We start from the raw sequence: 20,817 nt of genomic DNA, 5'->3' as shown, positions 1-20,817 counted from the left end.
TCTACTGATTGCTTCCTTTGCTGCATAGAAGCCTTTAATTTCATATAATTCTACTTGTCTATGTTTGTTTTGTTACCTGTTCTTTTCTTGTGATGTCTAAGAAATCACAGCCAAGACCAAATATTATGGAGCTTTTTCCCTGGGTTTTCTTCTAGTAGTTGTGTAGTTTCAAATCTTATATTTAATTCTTTAATTCATTTTGGGTTGATTTTGTTTTATAGTATAAAATAAGGATCCAGTTTTTTTCTGTGGCGTGTGGATATACAGTTTTCCCAACACAATTTATTGAAGAATAAGTTCTTACACTTTTGTGGAGTCTTGGAACCCTTGTTGAATATAATTTGACCCTCTATATATGGGCGGATTTCTGGACTCTCTATCCTGTTCCATTGGTCCATGTATCTGCCTTTATGTCAGTACCATGCCATTCTCACTACTGTAACCTTATATATTACAATGTTTTCATCTTGCATGACTGAAAACCTATATATAATATATATTAATTTTTATATATAATATGTTATATAATATATATTTATATATAACATGTATTTATATATATTTTTATAATATATATTAATTATATAAATTATATATAATATGTATTAATTAAATATAATACATATCAATTCTATATATTATACATATACATTATATATTATATATTACATACATTATATATGCATATACATTATATATTATGTAAGTTATATATTATATATGTATATTATATATGATATATGTATAATATATAATATATGTATAATGTATTATATATTATGTATATATTATACATAATATATCTATTATAATATATTATGTAATGTATATGTATAATATATAATATGTATACTATATATCATATAATATATAATAATATATATATTATGTATGATATATAATATATAATATATATATATTATGTATGATATATAATATATAATATAAATATATTATATGATAATATATATATAATATAATATATATTATGTATGATATAAATATATATTATGTATGATATATAATATATAAGAATTAATAAAATATTAAAATAATATTATAAATTATAAAATAAATAAATAATTATATAAATAAATTAATAAATAAATAATTATATAAATAAAAATAAAATAATTATAAAAATATAAAAATTAAAAAATTATATTATTAAAATATAAAATATTATATTATATATAATATATGTATAATATATAATATATATAGTATAGAGAGAGTACTGCATACTGCTGTTGAATTTGGTTTGCTAGTATTTGTTGCCAGCAAAAAAATTACTAGTATTTTGTTGAGAATTTTTGCACTTACATTCATCAGGGATACTGGCCTGTAGTTTTCTTGTGGCATAGTTGACTTTGGTATCAGGCTTATGCTGGCCTCATAAAATGAGTTAGGAAATGTTCCATCCTTTTCAGTTTTTTAGAAGAATTTGAGAAGGATTAGCATTAATTCTTCTTTAAATGTTTGGTAGAATTATCTGGTGAAGCTATCTGATAGAGGACTTTTCTTTGTTGGAAGATTTCTAACTACTAACTCAGTCTCCTTGCTAGCTATGGGTCTGTTAAGGCTTTCTGTTTTTTCTTTATTTAGTCTTGTAGGTTGTATGTTTCTGAAAATGTATCCGTTTCATCTAGGTTATCTAATTGGTTGGCATATCATTGTTCCTTGTAGTCTCTCATAATCCTTTTTATTTCTGTGGTATCAGTTGTAATGTCCCCTCTTGCATCTGTGATTTCAAGTCTTTCTCAAGAAAGCCAGTGTAATTTCTGACCCCATGGCATGTTGATTTATTTATGTTTCCATGGAAAAAGAAAATTTATTGGTCAGACTTCCCCTGTATCATCAACATAGTCTCAATTCTTAAATTATCCTTTTTCTCTTTGGGAGAGATAAGCTCATTTTTAAAACTTTTCCTATAAATTTGAATAATCCAACATTTTAATTATCCTCACAGTTCTTTCCTGAGTCTCTTAAGTTCCCTACATTTCACTTAAGTTTTGAAGGCCAAATAGGTTGAAGGAACGTTAAAAATCATCTATTGATGTTTCTTCATCAGGGCAGTATTGGCATTTTAAGTGGGACAGTTCTTTGCGATGCAAGATTGTCCCATGCATGTTAGAATGTTTAGTAACCAGCTGGGCGCAGAGGCTAACGCCTGTAATTGCAACAGTTTGGGAGGCCAAGGCAGGTGGATCACCTGAGGTCAGGAGTTCAAGGCCAGCCTGGCCAACATGGTGAAATCCCGTCTCAACTAAAAATACAAAAAAATTAGCTGAGCATGGTGGTGGGTGCCTGTAATCCCAGCTACTTCAGGAGACTACAGCAGGAAAATCGCTTGAACCCGGGAGGTAGAGGTTGCAGTGAGCCAAGATGACGCCATTGCACTCCAGCCTGGACGACAAGAGAACGACTCTGTCTCAAAAAAAAAAAAAAAAAAAAAAAAGAATGTTTAGTAACCATGGTTCTCAGAAACCAAAGGCCAACATCTCCTCCAACCCCAGTTATTGTAATAACCAGCTTCAAACCTTCTTTCTCTTGTCCAGCAGTAGAGGTCTGCAACTGCCCAGACTACACACACTTCACTTCAAGCTGACAGTGCCAAAATTGGCAGAAAGATGGAACTGGGTGTAGCCCCCTTTCTCTAACTCTGGGTACCATTCTCTTTCCACTCTATTGTACTTCTACTCTGAGCTTACATTTATTTTTTAGCTGCCTAGAAATACACTAACATACATAAATGGATGGATAGACTCTTTTGAAGAATCGGAAATTCTGGTTTGGTGTTTAAAGGAGATCATTTTTCTCGATATAGGGACATAGATGAGGGGAAGATAATATTAGAACTCAGTATGGGAAAATGGCAGAGGGAGGACAGCTGTGGGGATGGAGGGAACAGCTGGGCTTGGACCTCAGGAGAAGTAGTGGGGCTGATACTGCAAAGGTGGCAGGTCAGTTATTGAGAACAGAAGGGGCAGAAAATCTGAAATCTGCGAGAAGACTGGGAAAAGGTAAGTCATAAGGTAGTTTGTGTGTGTGTGTGTGTGTGTGTGTTGTTGTTGTTTTTCCTTTCACTTGCTTTTCAACAGGCACCGTAGTTTCAGCTCTCTCTGCTCTAGGCCACAAACTGCCTCAGAAATTCAAGGATCAGTTTGTGGGGAGCTCAAAGAGCCCTCGATTACAGCCTAATCTCTCTCTATTCCTTTAGTCCCAACATCCTTAGCCTCACCTCCTGCTGTCCCCCTCAACATTTCTGCCTTCTGCCTCACTTACTTACTGTTGCCAACACCCAGTTCCATCTTTATGCATGCAGAGTACGGGGGAAATGACTTGACAACTTCTGTTTCTCCTGATTTCTCTAAGGGTTCAAGTAAAGTTATAAACTAAAAGGAGAGGACATAGAAACAATTGACCTTTGGGGAATTTCTCCCCCAAAAACTTTGGGGAATTTCTCCTCCAAAGGCTTAGGGAATTTCTCCCCACAAATGGCTCTGACCTCTTGAGACTTTTACCATAATACAATATGAATACAGCCTCTCCATGAAAAACCAAATTATCATTCACTACCATTTCCTTTGATTTAAGAAATCATTGAGTTGCCCAGTACACAGGTTACTTAATAATAAAATGAGAAGAATTCATAAATTAACAATACAGTTTCCAGTAGGGATATCTCAATTTTTATAGTGGGATTACACTTAATATCTACCTCAGCTTCCACAAAATGCACACAATGAGTACAGTGTTGAAAATGAGAACTGGACTAAAAGATCCTTTTCTTTGATTTCTGGTAAAATGAGGAATACTACATGATAAGATGTATCATCTATGAAAAGGCTTCATTTATAGGGATAGAAAAAATAGTATCAAGAGACTTTCATTATGTTGTGTTATTTAATTATTTAAAGCTTTATGAGTAAGTTCTTGAGTCAGGTTTTTAAAATATGGGGATTTTCCTGTCTTCTTTTTTGCATAGGACATCAAGTTATATTTGGCTTCTCAGAATTTCTCATTTCCTGAAATGCACTACTAGCTGTATAAACATGGAAGAATAAGTATTAGCTTTATGAGAACACGTTCCTCTACTAGTTGAAAAATAGCATATAATAAAAAATACAAGGATGTAATATTGAAAATTATAGATCAGTATGCCCTCTTATTGTGGGTGTATATCTAATCCTCATGCATGGAGTCTGTTTTTTCCAGAAAAATGCACACTGTATAATACCACTTGTGTCTGTGATTTAGTTCTACCCCTTATATTTAATTATATATCTCAAGTGACTCTTGCCTTACTAGTGAAATGTTTCAGGCTTATTTTCCACTGTGATTTTAAAAATGAAAAAAAAAATAAAACCTCTCTGGCTTCTTGCCATTAATTCTAAGAATTACACATGATCCAAAATTAGTAAAATGTTAGTAGGTTTCCTTCCTGCTGGAGACCCCCAGCACCCAATGAATGACCTCCTTGGGGATTATATTAGAAAATGTTTATTGGCAATTTTGAAAGAAAAGGAAGTCTTTGTGAGGAGCTTTAAAAAGTAATATTAATTGTAATCTTGCCCAGCTAATCAACACTTACTTGTAAGTGTGCAAATTGCTATTCCAAAATCCAGACTCTATATACATTTGTAGAAACAATGAAAACTTGGCATCTATTAACTGTGTCCCTTAAACCTCGTATTCACACTCCATAAGGAAGAAAAAGAGTAACTCATATAAGTAATGTATGAGTTGAAACATTCTTTTAAAGCTGGAGGATTCAATATAACTACATTCAGATAATTCACTTCCACCTAGAAATGACCATTCATTTGCCAAAAGTGCCACTGACTTCTCATTGCAAGGATAATCTTTTCTTCTGCAGTAAGTCTCCATTGTTTCTCTTTCTGAAGATGGAAACTAATCAGCCTGTATATTCCCAGCTCAGCTCAGAAATAAGAAAGTTAGACTTTGTTGGAACAGCTCCTTCTAATTGTCTCAGTTTCTACAGCTTTCTTTTTTTAAACAACAAATTAAAAAAAAAATAAATTTTTATTGTCAAGTAGCTTAAACCTACAGAAAAGAGCAAAGCATATGTATTCACCCCCATATTTAAAAATTTTTAAATGTTCTTCAGATATCTACTTCTCCTTTCCCAGAGGTACTATCACGATAATAAGGTTGTTGTATATTATACCATTTACCACATATATAGTTATAATTAATCTCTCTCTATATGTGTGTGTATATGTATGTGTATATATACACATATATGTGCAGTATTTTTAAATACTTAAATATTTTAAAATACTTTTACATATATATGTGTGCATATATATATATATATATATATGTGCGGTATTTTTTAAGTTTACACAGATGTGAACATACTGAATATATACCTTTGAAACCTGTTTTTTCTCTCTATATATATAGATATGTATTTTTAGAATTCTCTCTGTTAATATATGGAGATCTGTTTCATTCATAGTGGTTAATTGTTATATAGTTTTCCACAAATGAAGTACGTTCACTTCCTCGTAATGGAGCCAGTCTGTTGCTTTTTCTGGACAATGACCTGCCTGCACCCACACATCTCCTCTTTTACAGTGGATATGTGAGGTGGCTGTATGATGCTGCTGCGTCCCACCTACCACAGAAGAGGCACTTGGGAAATATCTGTTCTGTGCATTCTGCTACAAGAACCTTTCACTTCCTTCTTCTCAACAGTGTTTCTGTTTTGTTGTTTCTGGTGAATGTGCCTCTATCTTTTTCTATTGAATTTTCCATGAGCAGTTTCTAATGTAGCTTTATGCGTTATATCTCAGTCAACTATAATTGTGTCTGAAGAATAGGAAATGACAAGGGAAACAGAACAAAGACAAACTAGAGAGAGTAAAAGAAGGAAGAAGGGGTTATTTTCCCCCTTTAGCTTCTAAGGGTTCAGTTGGTGTCCAGGAGAGTTACTTTTTGAAGTGCCTTTGCACATTCTTTTACACTTCATTATCTGGGACGTCAGCTAGTTTTTGAGATCTTTTCTCTTCCGTTAGACGAATAAAAAATTTCTTTTTGTCTCTTTGTTTCAGAATCAAATTAGAAAAATATGCATTTTTTTAAAGTTTAGTATATTGTTAAAGGTTTCAGATGTATCGCAAGTTAAATGTTGTTTAGTTCTGGTACCTTCACGAAATGAGAGCTATCAAAAATTCTCGAATGAATATATATTTGTATTTTTGGTAGATTTTAGGCTTGTGTTTTATGGAGTACTTTACCTAGCATGTGCTCAATAAATCTTTTTTTGAATTATTAAATGAATAAAGTAACAAATATTTGTAGAAATTACAGTAGTATTTGTAGAAGTTACATGGTCATTTGACTGGGAGATATGTTAAAATTTCTATTAATCATCTTTCATCTATTGGAACACTCCAACACTTCAATGCTTAGACCTCCTGTAATTGAAAGCTGAGGTCTATAAACAAATGGAAGATTAGAGTTAACTGAGAACATCCATTCCCAAGAGTTATTAAAATGGAGGTCTGTGTTTAGGGTTCCCAACTTGCTTAGGGCTCTAAAAAAGTGTCCTTTATGGTAAAATTTTAAGAGCTGTGTATCTTAGAGTTTAGGCTCTTCTCAAATTCTGTTTTACTATTCTAAGAGAGTAAAGCCTTTTTTTTTTTTTTTTTTTTTGTCAGTTATGTTTTTGTATGTGATTGTGGCCTGGGCCAATGCCACCACTAAGAAAATGGAACTTTTAAAAATTCAAGAGTAAAAGCAACTATTTCTAGAACTGACACAACCTTCCCTAGGTTCAATCATTACCCTTTTAAATTATTTATTCCCTTCCATATGCTGGAAATTATTAGACTGTAAATGATTTCACCACTTCCCAAGTGTAATTTGCTTTATGAAAAGATTAATTAAGAAGTATTGAGAACTTCCTTTGGTTTTCCTTAGCAATGCTCTGGTCTTTTCTGAAAGTTGAGTTTATAGGGTTTTCCTCTCCTTAATCTTCATTTTTGTTGTATTTGATGGAATTCTACTAAGCTACAATATTTATGCCAAGTTTCATTTTCAGCAGACTTTCATAATTGAGCCTAAATCCTCAGAAAATAGAGTTCCTGTCAGAAATGTTGGCACATATTCCCTATCGCTGCCCCGCTGGCCATCTGCACACTGCTTAGGCTGTTGTGGACATGTGGAATCAGCAGGGAAATGCTTTTCAGTCTTAACTCACATATGTTTTTAAGTAGAATTTTTCTGTGGTGGTACTTATATCCCCAGTATGAGATTATTAGTACTATTTTCTTAACGGTCAAATTTTTATATTTATCAATAGCCATCATAATGATTGATCTGCTGATGGCCTTGGGTTCTCATCTGGCATATTTATTTATAAATGTGGTAGAATTCCAACACCTTGTAAACTCTTTCTGGTGGATCTTACTTTATAAAATCATCTCACTGCTCTGCCAATCTGTCTGCCTTCAAGTTGTTGCATGTGGACTCAGCTCAAATCACCAGCAAACCCTGCGACTTCTTTCCCTCCCTCTCCCTTTCTCTGTGGGTAGGCCCATTCTCTCAGGAATACCAGACAAGTGGGTCAAGCTACCGAGGAACGTGAGAAAACATGTCTAGTAATAGATCTGCTGAAATCACTCTATATTTTTCTTTTCTTTTTATATCAGGGTCCATATTAGTTTTTTTAAGAAAGTAATAATTAGACCACCAATGCCTTAGCAGAAGGAAGATTGATCATAGTACTGGATTCTAAATGTTTCAAATACAGTTTGAGAAAGTACTCATCAAACTTTGAAACAGAATAAAGAAGAGTGAGAAAAGTTTAAGTGTAGGTCTTAATTCCAGTGAGAGGAATCAGCAACTTCATTTCAAATACATTGAAACCTGAATTTGGAATCTTTCATACAGAAACTGCAATGCAAAATTTAAGGACAATCAATGCATTATTCCCAAAAGTGTTGAGAAGACAAAATTAGATTAACAGGTCTAGGCAAAAAACAAAGCTAGTAAGTGTTAGGAACTTAGAAAAATCTTAAATTTCAAGTGTGCTCTGAATACTTGAGACATAGATATAAATAATTAAGCACAAAGAGTCTCAAGGATGCTTGTGTAAGAGACAAAATGAATATAGGGAAGCCTACTTAATTAGGGTGAACTAGGAGGAGAGCACACTTGTTGGAAGTAGGTGATGTTTCATTTCAAGGGCGGTTGTACACTCTCAAGTAAATCCAATAACATAAGCTTGTTCCTGATGGGAACCTCAACAACAACAAAAACCCTCGCTATCTTACTTCACGAATCCCTGATTTTCCCCTAAGAGTTTTGCTCCAGGATGATACATAGTGGAAGGAATCATAAAAGTTGGGCCTTTCACCATCTTAAACAACTTGTATTAATTTTAAAAAACCTAAGCCAGTGGTGAACTTAATTTGAATATAGCTCTTCTAATATACTTTTTTGACAAATTCATTACTATTGAAAGGATGTTTTAAGATTACAGGTGTATTGGTGCTGTAACCCAGAATGATGATTTCCAAGCGACGATGTTCATTTACATATATCATTTTATTTCCTCTTAACGGTTAGGTTTCACTCAAGGGAAAGAATAATATGACATTAAAGTGCAGGGCACCTGATTTCCTGCTTCTGTCTCCATTCAGAGGAAGAGGTTACAGAGTCCAGACATCCCAGCACCCCTAGCACAGGAGAGACAAGGGGAGGAAGAGATGAGGACTAGGAAGGGAGATTGCCAACCAGCTTTCTCTTCCCTATTAACCCAGAATTTGACATGTAGCCAGTGCTTCTTTAATTTTTTCTTTAGCTTCTATTGATAGCCCAGAGATGAGTGTGTATGCTGGAGGTAGGAGAGGGACTTCCTTTTTAAATAGACACGAGAGAACTGCGTATTTTTATGAAAAGGACATTTTTCGAAATTCTTTCCTAAATTATGGACAACACTTGAATAAATACTCTAGGCAAACATTTTCAAGATAAAATTTCTGAAATCATTTCCATTCATTTAGAATTTTTCACACACACGAAAGACTGTTAGTTACTGAACAATGCCATCACTGTTAGAAATTCCATCCTAAATTTTAGCAGAGAATGTGTAATCCCCCCAAAAAAGAAAAGGTAAGGGAATGGAATGTATTTTTCATCTAATTTAAAAGAATTTTTTGTTGTTTTAAAATTCTGGATAAAAATCCATTAGTCATAGTTTCTTAGAATTATCACAAGGATATATATTCAACAAGCCAAAGGATGGCAGTCATAGTAGGATGAAACAATGTTCAACATTCTACAGCTCGTTTGCTCATCAGAAAGATTACTAAATTGAAAGAACATGTGAAGAAATTCCACTTGCATGGAAAATATCTGTTTATAAAAATGATAATACAAGACCCATAGAAAATATAATTCATAAAAACCTCTTTTCACTTCTGCCCTTCTTAGCAAAGTGAGACATAACCCACTTAAGAAATTCTACTCCCTTTTTTTCCTGGCTGAGAATTCCTGCCATTTGAGAAAATATGCTGTTGCTTAATTTATTGGTTGGAAATGCTAAAATTGTATTTGTGAAATTAATATTGTAAAAAGAGATGGCAAGATGTAAATAGTATTAACCTTTCATTACACTGTACTTAGAACTTTTTTTTTTCCTGAAATTTCTATACCCAACTTCATTTTCCAGAGGTCCTGGAAGACACGCATAGAACTTGCTCATATTAGGCTGCGATTTAAATGTTTGCTGAACAAATAAACAAGAAAAATAATTAAAGGTACCCTACAAAGGTGAATTTCCAAAAATCCCATAACTTCAGTGGGCTAAATACCAGATGGAGAAGGGTGCTGCAGATATGATGCTCCACATTTTCCTTTTACGCTTTGTCTCCAAGGCCCTACTCTATTTATTGCTGTGGCATCTGGCAGGCTTTCTTTTCTGGGCTCCACATGCTCCATGCCATGTGTTAGAATTTTCCTGGAACGAAAGTCAAGGAAATACCATTTCTAAAAATATGTCTTATGGGGTTTTTTAAATATAATATTTCCTACTAGCTCATTCACTTAGGGAGCCTAATAAATAGTATTCACATGTAGAAAAAAATCACGGTGAATCTGATTTTTTCTATGCAACAAACATAACAATTGTTTTAACAAAGTGTGCAAACATTGTCCTCTTTTTCCAGAAGTTTTATTTTTGTGGGTTTCTGGCTACAGACGTTCTATGCTTACTAAAAATAGTAGCTAAAACATTATTCAGTGCTTATTTATACCAGAAACTGTTTTTTACATATATTGGCAAGTAGAGTCCTTTAACAGTCCTGTGTAGTAGATGGTATTTTTTATATTTTATAAATGAGCAAATTGTGCCTAGACTATTTATGAAGCATGGCTAGTAACTTACGAAGCTGGGATTGCTTTCTCTTTTTTTCTTTTAATTTTTCTTTTCTTTTTTTTTTTTTTTTGTGTGCGAAAGTCTCAGTTTTGAAGGATTTTTTAATTTAAATATTTTATTATGCAAATGTTTAACTATGCCAAATAGTTTAAAGAAGTTTACGGTAAATATTCATATACCCACCACTATGCATCATTCTATCCCTCTATCCATTCATGAATCTTATTTTTGGACGCATTTCTTTTTTTTTTTCTTTCTTTTTTTTTTTTTTTTGTGAGACAGAGTCTCGCTCTGTCACCCAGGCTGGAGTGCTTTTTTTGTGTGTGTGAGACGGAGTCTCGCTCTGTCACCCAGGCTGGAGTGCAGTGGCACAATCTCTGCTCACTGCAAGCTCCGCCTCCCAGGTTCACGCCAGTCTCCTGCCTCAGCCGCCTGAGTAGCTGGGACTACAGGTGCCTGCAACCATGCCCGGCTAATTTTTTGTATTTTTAGTAGAGACGGGGTTTCACCATGTTAGCCAGAATAGTCTTGATCTCCTGACCCTGTGATCCGCCCACCTCGACCTCCCAAAGTGCTGGGATTACAGGCGTGAGCCACCGCACCCAGCTTGGACACATTTCAAAGCAAGTTTAGACATTAGTACATATCCTCCTAAATACTTGGACATGTGCATTATTACCAGAATTTAAATTTTATGATTCTTTGTTTTTTCTTTTGAGGTAAAATTTACATATGATAAAACACACAACTTTGATGAGTGAATTTCCATGAGTTCTGACAAATGTATCTCCCTGTTGCACCCAAATCTATATTACTCCGTAAAGTTCCTGCAGACCCCTCCCAGTATCCCTACCCCACCAAGAGTAAATCACTTCTTTCAGGGTTTTATATAAATGGAACCATAGTCTATGTACTCTTTCGTGTCAGGCTCCTTTCATATAGCATAATGTTTTTGAGATCAAGCTGTTCTTGAGTTCATTGGTAGTTCTCTATTGCTGAGTTGTATTCCATTTTACCAGTTTGTTTATCCATTCTTCCACGTTTCAACTAGTATGAATGAGCTTCTATAAACATTCTTGTACAGATGTTTTTGAGGGCATAGGTCTTCATTTATAGTAGATCAACATCTAAAAGTAGGATTCTGATCATAGATAGGTGTACTTTTAATTTTTGAAGAAATTGCCAGATCTTTTCCAAAGTTATTGTTTATATTCCCACCAACAAAATGTGAGAGTTTTAGTTGTTCTACATCCTCACCCATATTTGGTGCAGTCTGATTTTTTAGGTTTAGCCATTTTGGTGGGTTTGTGGTGATGTTTAATCATAATTTAATATGCCTTTTCCTTGATGACTAATATGTTGAAATCATTTTCATATGCTTACTGGTCATTTATATAATTTTCTCGGTAAAGTGTTCATTGCAATTATTTTCACATTTTTAAATTGGATTATTTGTATTTTTATTATTGAGATATAGAAGTTCTTTATGTGTATGAGCCCTATATAAAAATATTTGGATATAAATGTATAAACAAGTATTTTATGAGGTATATTTTGCAAGTATTTCTTTCCAATCTGTGCCTTGCTAATTTATTCTCTTAGTTATGTCTTTTGATGAGCAGAAGTTTTAAATTTTGAGGTCTAATTTATCAGGGCTTTTTTTTTCTTTCATGGTTAATTATTTTCTGTATCCTGTCTAAAACAAGGTTATCTCTAAGTTATATATATATATATACACACACACACATATATGTAGTTTGAAAAGCTTTCTAGTATAGTTTTAGCTTTTATGTTTAGATTTATTATCCATATTAAATTAATTTTTATTTGTTGTGTGAGGTCAGTGTGGAGTTCTTTATTTTCTGTGTGGATATTTAATTCTTCCAGCTCTATTTGAAGACGTTCCTTTCCCCCACTGGAATTTCTTAATGTTATTCTTGAAGTTCAAATGACCACATAAATGTGCATTTATTTCTGAGCTCTCTGCTCTGTTCCATTGGTTTTGTAGCTCTTTATGTATCAGTGTACCAGACTACACTGATTTCTGTAGCTTTATAGTCACTCTTCAAGTCAGATGGTATAAGCCTTCCATCTTTGTTCTTTTTTTGTTTTTTACAAAATTGGTTTGTATATCCTAGTTCCTGTAAAATTTTGTATTTATTTCAGAATTATTTTGCTGGTTTCTAAGAAATTAGACAAATGGGATTATGATTGGGAATATATTTATTCTAGCGGTCAGTTTGGGAAGAATTGACCTCTCTCCAATATCAAGCCTTCCAATCCATGAACATGCACTATCTCTGCATTTATATAGGTCTTCTTTAAAACCTCTCAGTAATATTTTATATAAACATCTTAAATACCTACTATTATATGTATTTCTCAGAATTTTATTTTTAAAATTGAAAATAGAATTTAAAATTTTTATTTTTCAAAGTTTCCTGTTAATATGTGAAACTACAATTATAGTATTACCCTGATAGCAAAACCTGACAAATACATAAGAAGAAAGGAAACTGTAGACCACCATTCTTTATAACTACAGATAGAAAAACTCTCAGCAAGATACTAGCAAATTGAATACAGCAACATATAAAAAAGATTATACACCAGAACCAAATATAATTTATTCCATTAATACAAGGTTACTTAAACATTGAAAATTAATCAATGTAAACTCCATATTAACAGAATGAAAGAAAAACATACTATCATCTCAGTAAACTTAGAAATAATATTTGACAAAATCCATTTCATGATAAATATGCTCAACAAACTAGGAATATAAGGAAACTTTTTAACCAGCTAAAGAACATCTATGGAAAACCCACAACTAACATTAGGGTTATTAGTGAAAGACTGAAAGTTTTCCACCTAAGATTGGGAACAAGACAAGGATTTCTACTCTACCCACTTCTAGTCAATAATGTACTATTGACTATGAGCTAATAAATGAGTTCTGTAAGGTTGCAACATATAAAATCAGTATAGGAAGACCAGTTATATTTGTATACACTAGCAGGAGAAATTTAAAATGAAATTAAGAAAATTATTTATAATAGCATCAATAAAAAATACTTAGGAATAAACTTAACAAAAGCAATGTAAGACATGCACACTGAACACTGCAAAGCATCATTGAAAGAGGAATCATGACCCAAGTAATGGTGAAACACACTATGCTCATAGAAAACTTAAGTTTGCAAAATATCAGTACCCCCCAAATATATCTACAGATTCAGTGCCATCTCTATCAAAATCTTATCTGGCTTTTGTCTTTTTATTTTTCTTTTTTGTGGAGAATGGGGTCTTGCTATATTGCCCAGGCAGATCTTAAACTCCTGGGTTCAAGCTATCCTCCTGATTCTGCCTCCCTAAGAGATAGGATTATGGGTGTGAGCCACTGCTCCTGGTTTGGCTGGCTTTTTAAAAGAAATTTATAGGCCAGGCACAGTGACTCATACCTGTAATCTCAGCACTTTGGGCGGTCGAGGTGGGCAGATCATGAGGTCAAGAGATTGAGACCATCCTGGCCAACATGGTGAAACCCTGTCTCTACTAAAAGTACAAGAAATTAGCCAGGCGTGGTGGCATGTGCCTGTAGTCCCAGCTACTCGGGAGGCTGAGGCAGGAGAATTGCTTGTATCCTAGAGGCGGAGGTTGCAGTGAGCCAAGATCACGCCACTGTACTCCAACTGGTGACAGAGTGAAACTCTGTCTCAAAAAAAAAAAAGAAAGAAAGAAATTTATGATTCTGAACTTCATATGTAAATATAAAGACCCAAAACAGCCAAAACAATCTTGAAAAAGAACAATGTTAGAGGACTCACAGCTCCCAATTTCAAAACTTATTACAAAGCTAGAGTAATCAAGAGTCTTTGGTACTGGCAGAAGGATAGACAGATGGAATGAAATAGAGATTCCATGAATAAACCTATATATCTATGGCCAATTGATTTTCAAAAGGGTGCCAGAGCAATTCAATGGAAGAAAGAATAGTCTTTTCAACAAATGGTTCTGGGACAACTGGATTTCCACATGTATTAATAATACAAAATAATGAATTGGAATGTTTGTGTCACACCATATACAAAATTTTAAAATGATCCAAGATTTAAATGTAAAAGCTAAAACTGTGAAATTCTTATAAGGAAGCATAGGTATAAATCTTTATAACCTTGGATTAGGCAATAGTTTCTTGGGTGAAACACCAAAAGCATGTACAGCAAAAGAAAAATATAGATAAATCAGACTATCAAAATTTTAAACTTTCGTGCTTCAAAGGACACTATCAAGAAAGTGAAAATAAAACTCAAAGACGGAAGAAAATATTTGCAAATTTTATATTTGGTAACGAGTACACCAGATATATGAAGAAATTTTAAAATTCATTTAAAAAGACAAATAACCCAATTTAGAAATGGGGAAAAGATATGAACAGACATTTGTCCAAAGAAGATATTATAAATGGCCAATAAGCACATGAAAAATTGCCCAACGTTATTAGCCCTTAGGACATGTAAATCAAAAGCACAACGTGGTACCACTTCATACCCACTTGGGTTACTGTTTTAGCTGTCGAATTACTATAATCTCTCATTTTTAGACAGTAAATATAGTAATATAGTATATAGTAATGTAATTGTCTAAAAATGACAGACAGTAACAGTGTTGACAGGGCTGTGGTAAATTTGGAACCTTCATGCATTCTGATGGGATTGTAAAGTGCTGTAACCACTTTGATAAAACACCTTGACATTTTCTCAAAAAGTTCATCATAGAGTTATCTCACTCCTAGGTATAGACCTAAGAGAACTGAAAACATACATTCACACAAAAATTGTACATGAGTGTTCATAGCAATTTTATTCCTAATAACCAAAAGAATAGACAACCCAAATAGCTATCAGCTGATGAATGGATGAACAAAATGTGATATAGGCATGCAGCACAATATTATTCAACCTAAAATCAGAATGGAATACATTTACATGCTACAAAATGAATGAACCTTGAGAACATTAAGAAGCTAGACACACAGACTACATATTGTCTGATTCCATTTATATGAAAAGTCCAGAATAGGCAACTTCATGGGGACAGAAAGTTGAGTAGTGGTTATAAGGGACTGGGCTGGGGGGGAATGGGGAGTGACTGTTAATGGGTACAAGACTTCGTTTTGTGTGATGAAAGGTTCTGGAACTAGATAAGAAGAATGGTCGCACAACCTTGCGAATGTACTAGGAAGCATTGAACTGTACACCTTAAAAGGGTGAACTGTACATTATATAAATTGTATCTCCAATAAAAAAATAAAGTTGTACTCTATAATTTTTGTAAATCTACTTACTAGTTCTGATAGTTGTTTGGTAGGTTTAATGGGATTTTTTATATAAAATATACCATTCAGACAGTTTTGTTCCTTTCTAATTTTTGTAGTTGTTCTTTTTCTTTATTATAATGATTCAGACTTCCTGTTTGAGGAGTAAATCGTGAGTACGAGTGGTGAGAGTGGACATCTTTGTCCTGATCCTGATTTTATGAGGAATTTTTTATTATATTAACAATCAAGTATAATTTTCACTGTAGAATTTTCAGAGGTGTATTTTATTGTATTAGGGAAGTTCTCTTTCATTTCCAGTTGATGAGTGTGTGTTTGTTTTTAAATCCTTAGTGAATTTTTACTTTTTACAAGTTTTTTTTTTTCTGTTTCCATTGAATTGTCGTATCGTTTTTCTCTTTTCATATTGGGATTGTCCACTGTGTCTTAAACCTGATATCAAAGAAATAGACAATTTAAGTAGAGAATTCCACAACAGATTATAAAGGCTAGGGCTACAAGTGGTTAGTATCACTTCTACCCACATTCCTTTAACTGGAACTAGACCTAAATACAAGGGATCATGAGAATTATAGTCTTCCTGGGTGCCTAGGAGAAACATGAAATGATTTGATGAAAACAGAGCAATTAGAGTGATGGTAACGAATAAAAATAAAGCCCTTTTATATATTATTATTTTAAAGTAACAGAAATCTGTCTTCAAAAGAAGACCCACATACTGAGGTTGAACAAATAAATGAATGGGTGGTGGGTGGTGCAAGCCAGGTTTCTCATTGCCAGGGCAATTGCAATAAGCTAGGAGAGGGGGCTGCAATAAACCCTATAATGCTGGATTAGAGTTGGGCATATCAGCTAACTTCATGTTAGCTTAACTACTGTTTAGTTTGATAAATATACATATGGGCAGATACAGAAACAATTATAGATATGTGTGTATACCTGGGTTTGAATATGTATTTATACTTCTTGGCTCTTTCTGCTGAGGGGGCCTGGGAGCAGTGATATCTCAGTAGCATCAAGCACATGCAGTGCCCAGACCGTGGTTTCTAAATATTATTCTCCAATATTAGGAACTAGGGATCCTCAGAGAAATAACTGAGTCTGTGGCTGGGACAGTAAAATACAAGATCTTGGAGCACATGGTATGCCCTTAAAAAATAAATGCTCAAAAACAAAAAGGATGTAGGCATGTGAAAGGCATACAGGAACCAATTTAATAGAGCTCCCAGAGACCAAAGCTGGAACAATTTGAGCCACAATATAAATAACATGGTATTTGATTATAACCCAAAATATAAAATAAATATATCTGAGTTCATCCTAATATAAATCAATGATCAAACAAATAAATAGAGTCTTTCTTCTAAAAGAGTTTCAAATTATATATCCCCCTTCAGATAGTGAAGCTTACCCTCCCCCTTAAATGTGGGCTGGATTTATGACTGACTTCCAAGGAGGGGAAATAGTAACTTTGCAGTGAAAAAGCCTGGTAAACATTATCTTAACCAGGTGATCAAGGTTAACATCACGATAGTAAGTCAGGTTGATGTCATTTGCCTGCCCCCGATGTGATGTGATGAGAAGTTTACCTTGCCTCAGTGATATTCTTCCCAATAACCCTAATCAGCCAAAAGTGAGGCATGCTTTAAAAATACTTGGCTAATACACGTCAAGACTGTCAATGTCATGGGAAGCAAGAAAAAACTGAGAAACTGTCACAGACCAAAAAAGCCTGACGAGACATGATGACTCAATGCAATGTGATATCTAGACTGGACTGGGTCCTGGAACAGAGAAAGAACATTAGTAGAAAGACTGGTAAAATCCAAGTAAAGTCTGGAGTTGAGTTACTCGTAATGCACCAATGTTGGCTTCTTAGTTGTGACAAACATGCTGGGCCATGGTAATGTGAGATGTTGACATTGGGGGAAACTGGAGGAGGAAGATGTAGGAACTCTTTGTATTATCTTTGCAATTTTTCCTGCAAATCTAAGATTATTCCCGTATAAAAATAATTGTCAAAAACAGTAATAGTAAGAAGGCCCAAAAGGTGAAACAGATATTGGTGAAGCTCTTGTGGTATGAGTAGGGGTGCAGGGCCTGAGTCCTGAATGCTCAGCCTCTTCTCACTCCTCACTCCCTTCCAGGCTGCCTCCCTCCTTCCCCAGGTCCCCAGGGTCCTCTGTCACATATTCTGAAAAGTACTGCCCTGCAGAATTAAATGCAAACTCCTCAACATGTCTTCTGGGGCCCTTCATATTCTCACCCTTGTCTAGCTTTCATCTTCATCATCTGTTGACCTCTTGCCTCCTATATTTATTTCTGTATTTATTTCTTTCATATATTTTGAAGGCACTTTCTTGTCTTCAAGCAGATCCTGATCTTCTTGTTGATTTTGAACATACTATTTTTTTTCAGCTTGGAAGACATTCTCAAGCTTATTCACCCTCAAAAACTCTTCAGAATTCATCTTAGAATTCAACTTAAGAGTGAGCCTTCTCTTGAAAGGCTCTAAGGGAAAGGGACACCTTTTTGAAACATTTCTACAATAGCACATAGTTCCTTCTAGTTGTCTGTGTGTGTGTGCCTGTAGACCTCTTGCCTACAAATAGTCCACAAGCTCCTTAAGGAGATGTCATTCGTCTCCCTTTGCCAAATGTCAAGCACAGTACCTGCACATAGTAGGTATTCAATAACTGTCAAATAAATGAATGAATGGATGAATAAGAGTAGCAATTTTATTGAAATTAGATTTTTTTTGGTAGCCCTTTAATTTATTTGAATCTAGTTGTCATGAAAATACAAATTCAACATTTTAATAAGCAAATTGATCCCAGTTTGCTGGTTTAAAAGAAAAACATTGGCTTTTTAGGAGTAAGTACTAGCCTCAATTCAGCCAGCATGTATACAACATATTGAGAGTGGTTGGGTATTTTTTTCCTTTAAATAACAAAAATTTCACATGGTACGTACTTTACGGTAAATGAAATAGGTACTGTAATGTTGCCTTTTCAGTCTGCTGGTGTTGGAAGTAGTTGTCAGTAAAGCTAGCTGCATACATTTATCTTCATTAGCCATTCCAAGGTGATGCTTTTTGATGCAGGTGGCCCAGCTCTTCCCAGGCACTTTAATTTGCCAATTATTGTACGCACTATCTGTAGAACAGATAGTGATTAGTTTCACATTTTGCTCACTGGGCAGCTTAATGTTCTTGTCACCTTACATTGAGTTTTAAATGTGCAAAGCGCAAAGAATGTGAAACATGTTTCTCAGACTTGGGGGTGGTAGTGGCTGTCATGCCTAGTAACTTGAATTACTCCTGGATACAGAAATTAAAGGGCCTGGTTCATTAACAAAAAATAAAATAATCTGACAAAAGTGCATCAAAAAAGGCAACATGAGTGTGTGTGTATAAAGGTTAGATGCATCTTTTCATTTTCTTTCACAAAAGCATCATTTGCTAGCGAAGCATCATTTGCTAGCGAAGCATCATTTGCTAGCATGTGGGATCTGAGTGCTAGTTTGCTGGCTTAGATTACTATCGTTTAAAGAAAGAGAGAGATAATGGCAGGATCTTATTTAGAGAAGAGCATTCTACCTTAATAATTTTCTTCTTTGAGTATTCTAAGGCAACATAGGTCACCCAAAACAGAGAATGAGAGACACCAATTTTAACGTAACAACTATTCACTACCTTACATTTTGGACAATTTTGCTCTAGCTATGACTCATTAATGAAATTTTTTTTAACTGCCAGAGAAAGTTGAGAAGTTCCCTTTGGAAAAATCTAAAACCACACTTAGCAGTTTCGTCTGAGGTTCATTTGTTTAATTTCCTAGGAGTGAGGTTGACTCATTTATGGGGACTTAACCTAGTGCCGTTATTAGCAAAAGATTATTTAACATTTTAAGAAAACATGGGAAAATGCCAGACACATGGCATCCCAAACATAAACTTTATTTGCTACCCTCTTGAAGAATTTGTTTGCATATGATGTTGTTCACACCAGCGATAACAGAAAATGTATTTAATAACTACTCAGAATTAATATGCTGTAGTATGCATGGCTGCCTAATTTAATTTATCTCTGATTAAGCCTATTATGTTTGAGATCACTTTACAGAAGAGATTTTTTTGCCAGCTGTAAGCTTATTTGAATTGTAATATAAGTTAATAATGTGTGAAATAACCAGTGGTGCCTACTTCTAAATGTTAATTTTGCCAACTGACTTCCTGAGTTGCATACCCAGACCATTAATGGGCATTTAGTTAATATCTTACATGAAGACCAGCTATTGGAATAAATATGAGAATTAACTATTTTAGTAGGCAAAGACAAATGGCACAGAAATTCTTTAATTCTGAAATCCAGAGGAAAGGCTCTTGCATTATAAAAGTAATTGAAAATCAATGACTGATAATCACATAACATCACATATAAAGTAACATGTACTATTTACATGACTTGTGTTCTAAATTTATTTCTTCAACCCTACGTCATCTCACTGGATCAGATGGAGTGGGACCCCCGGAGTCCTCACTGTGTGATCAGGGCTCTTGGGTGGGCCCAGCACCAGAGGGAAGGGGCTTGGGCTATTGCTGTTCATTGGCTTGTTCTCCACATTACAGACCAAGCTTTGTATGTTTATCCAGAACCAATTGTTTCATCAGTCAGTCTAATCCTCTTTTTCAATGTCTTAAGTGATTAGCACCAAAAAAAGTGATTGGGCTAATCACATTCCCTTGCTCAGCAGTTGGCCTCATACAACGTTCTGTGCATCCTTAGATACAGTTTGTATGGCTCAGAATGCGAACTGTATTATTTGTATACATACTTAACTTTGGTAAACTGATTCCTCCCTACCCATTCTCAAACTGCTTTTGTCCCTTTTTGTAGTTCTTTTTTTGGCTCTCTAATTAACATTCCACCCAGTCTTCAAAGCCCCTTAAAAATCATACCTGCTCTATGAAGATTTCCTAACCATCCCAGGCCATGACCACGTCCTCATTGGTTGGCGGTGGGGTCATTTGCCTTGATCATGTAGTCACCTTTTGTATATTCTAC

The 20,817-nt window shown here is 34.4% G+C and overlaps 1 protein-coding gene across 1 annotated transcript in view; it reads left to right on the top strand.

Annotated features, from left to right (window-relative positions):
- ENOX1 (ecto-NOX disulfide-thiol exchanger 1) overlaps nucleotides 1–20,817 on the top strand; it is a 578,892-nt gene that overhangs the window by 302,720 nt on the left and 255,355 nt on the right. The gene's annotated exons all lie outside the window — the stretch shown is intronic.

The sequence above is a fragment of the Macaca thibetana genome, chromosome 17 (genome assembly GCF_024542745.1).
Source record: "Macaca thibetana thibetana isolate TM-01 chromosome 17, ASM2454274v1, whole genome shotgun sequence".
NCBI lineage: Eukaryota > Metazoa > Chordata > Mammalia > Primates > Cercopithecidae > Macaca > Macaca thibetana.
The sequence above is the reverse complement of the archived record's forward strand: the minus strand, read 5'-3'. Positions and strand labels throughout refer to the sequence as shown.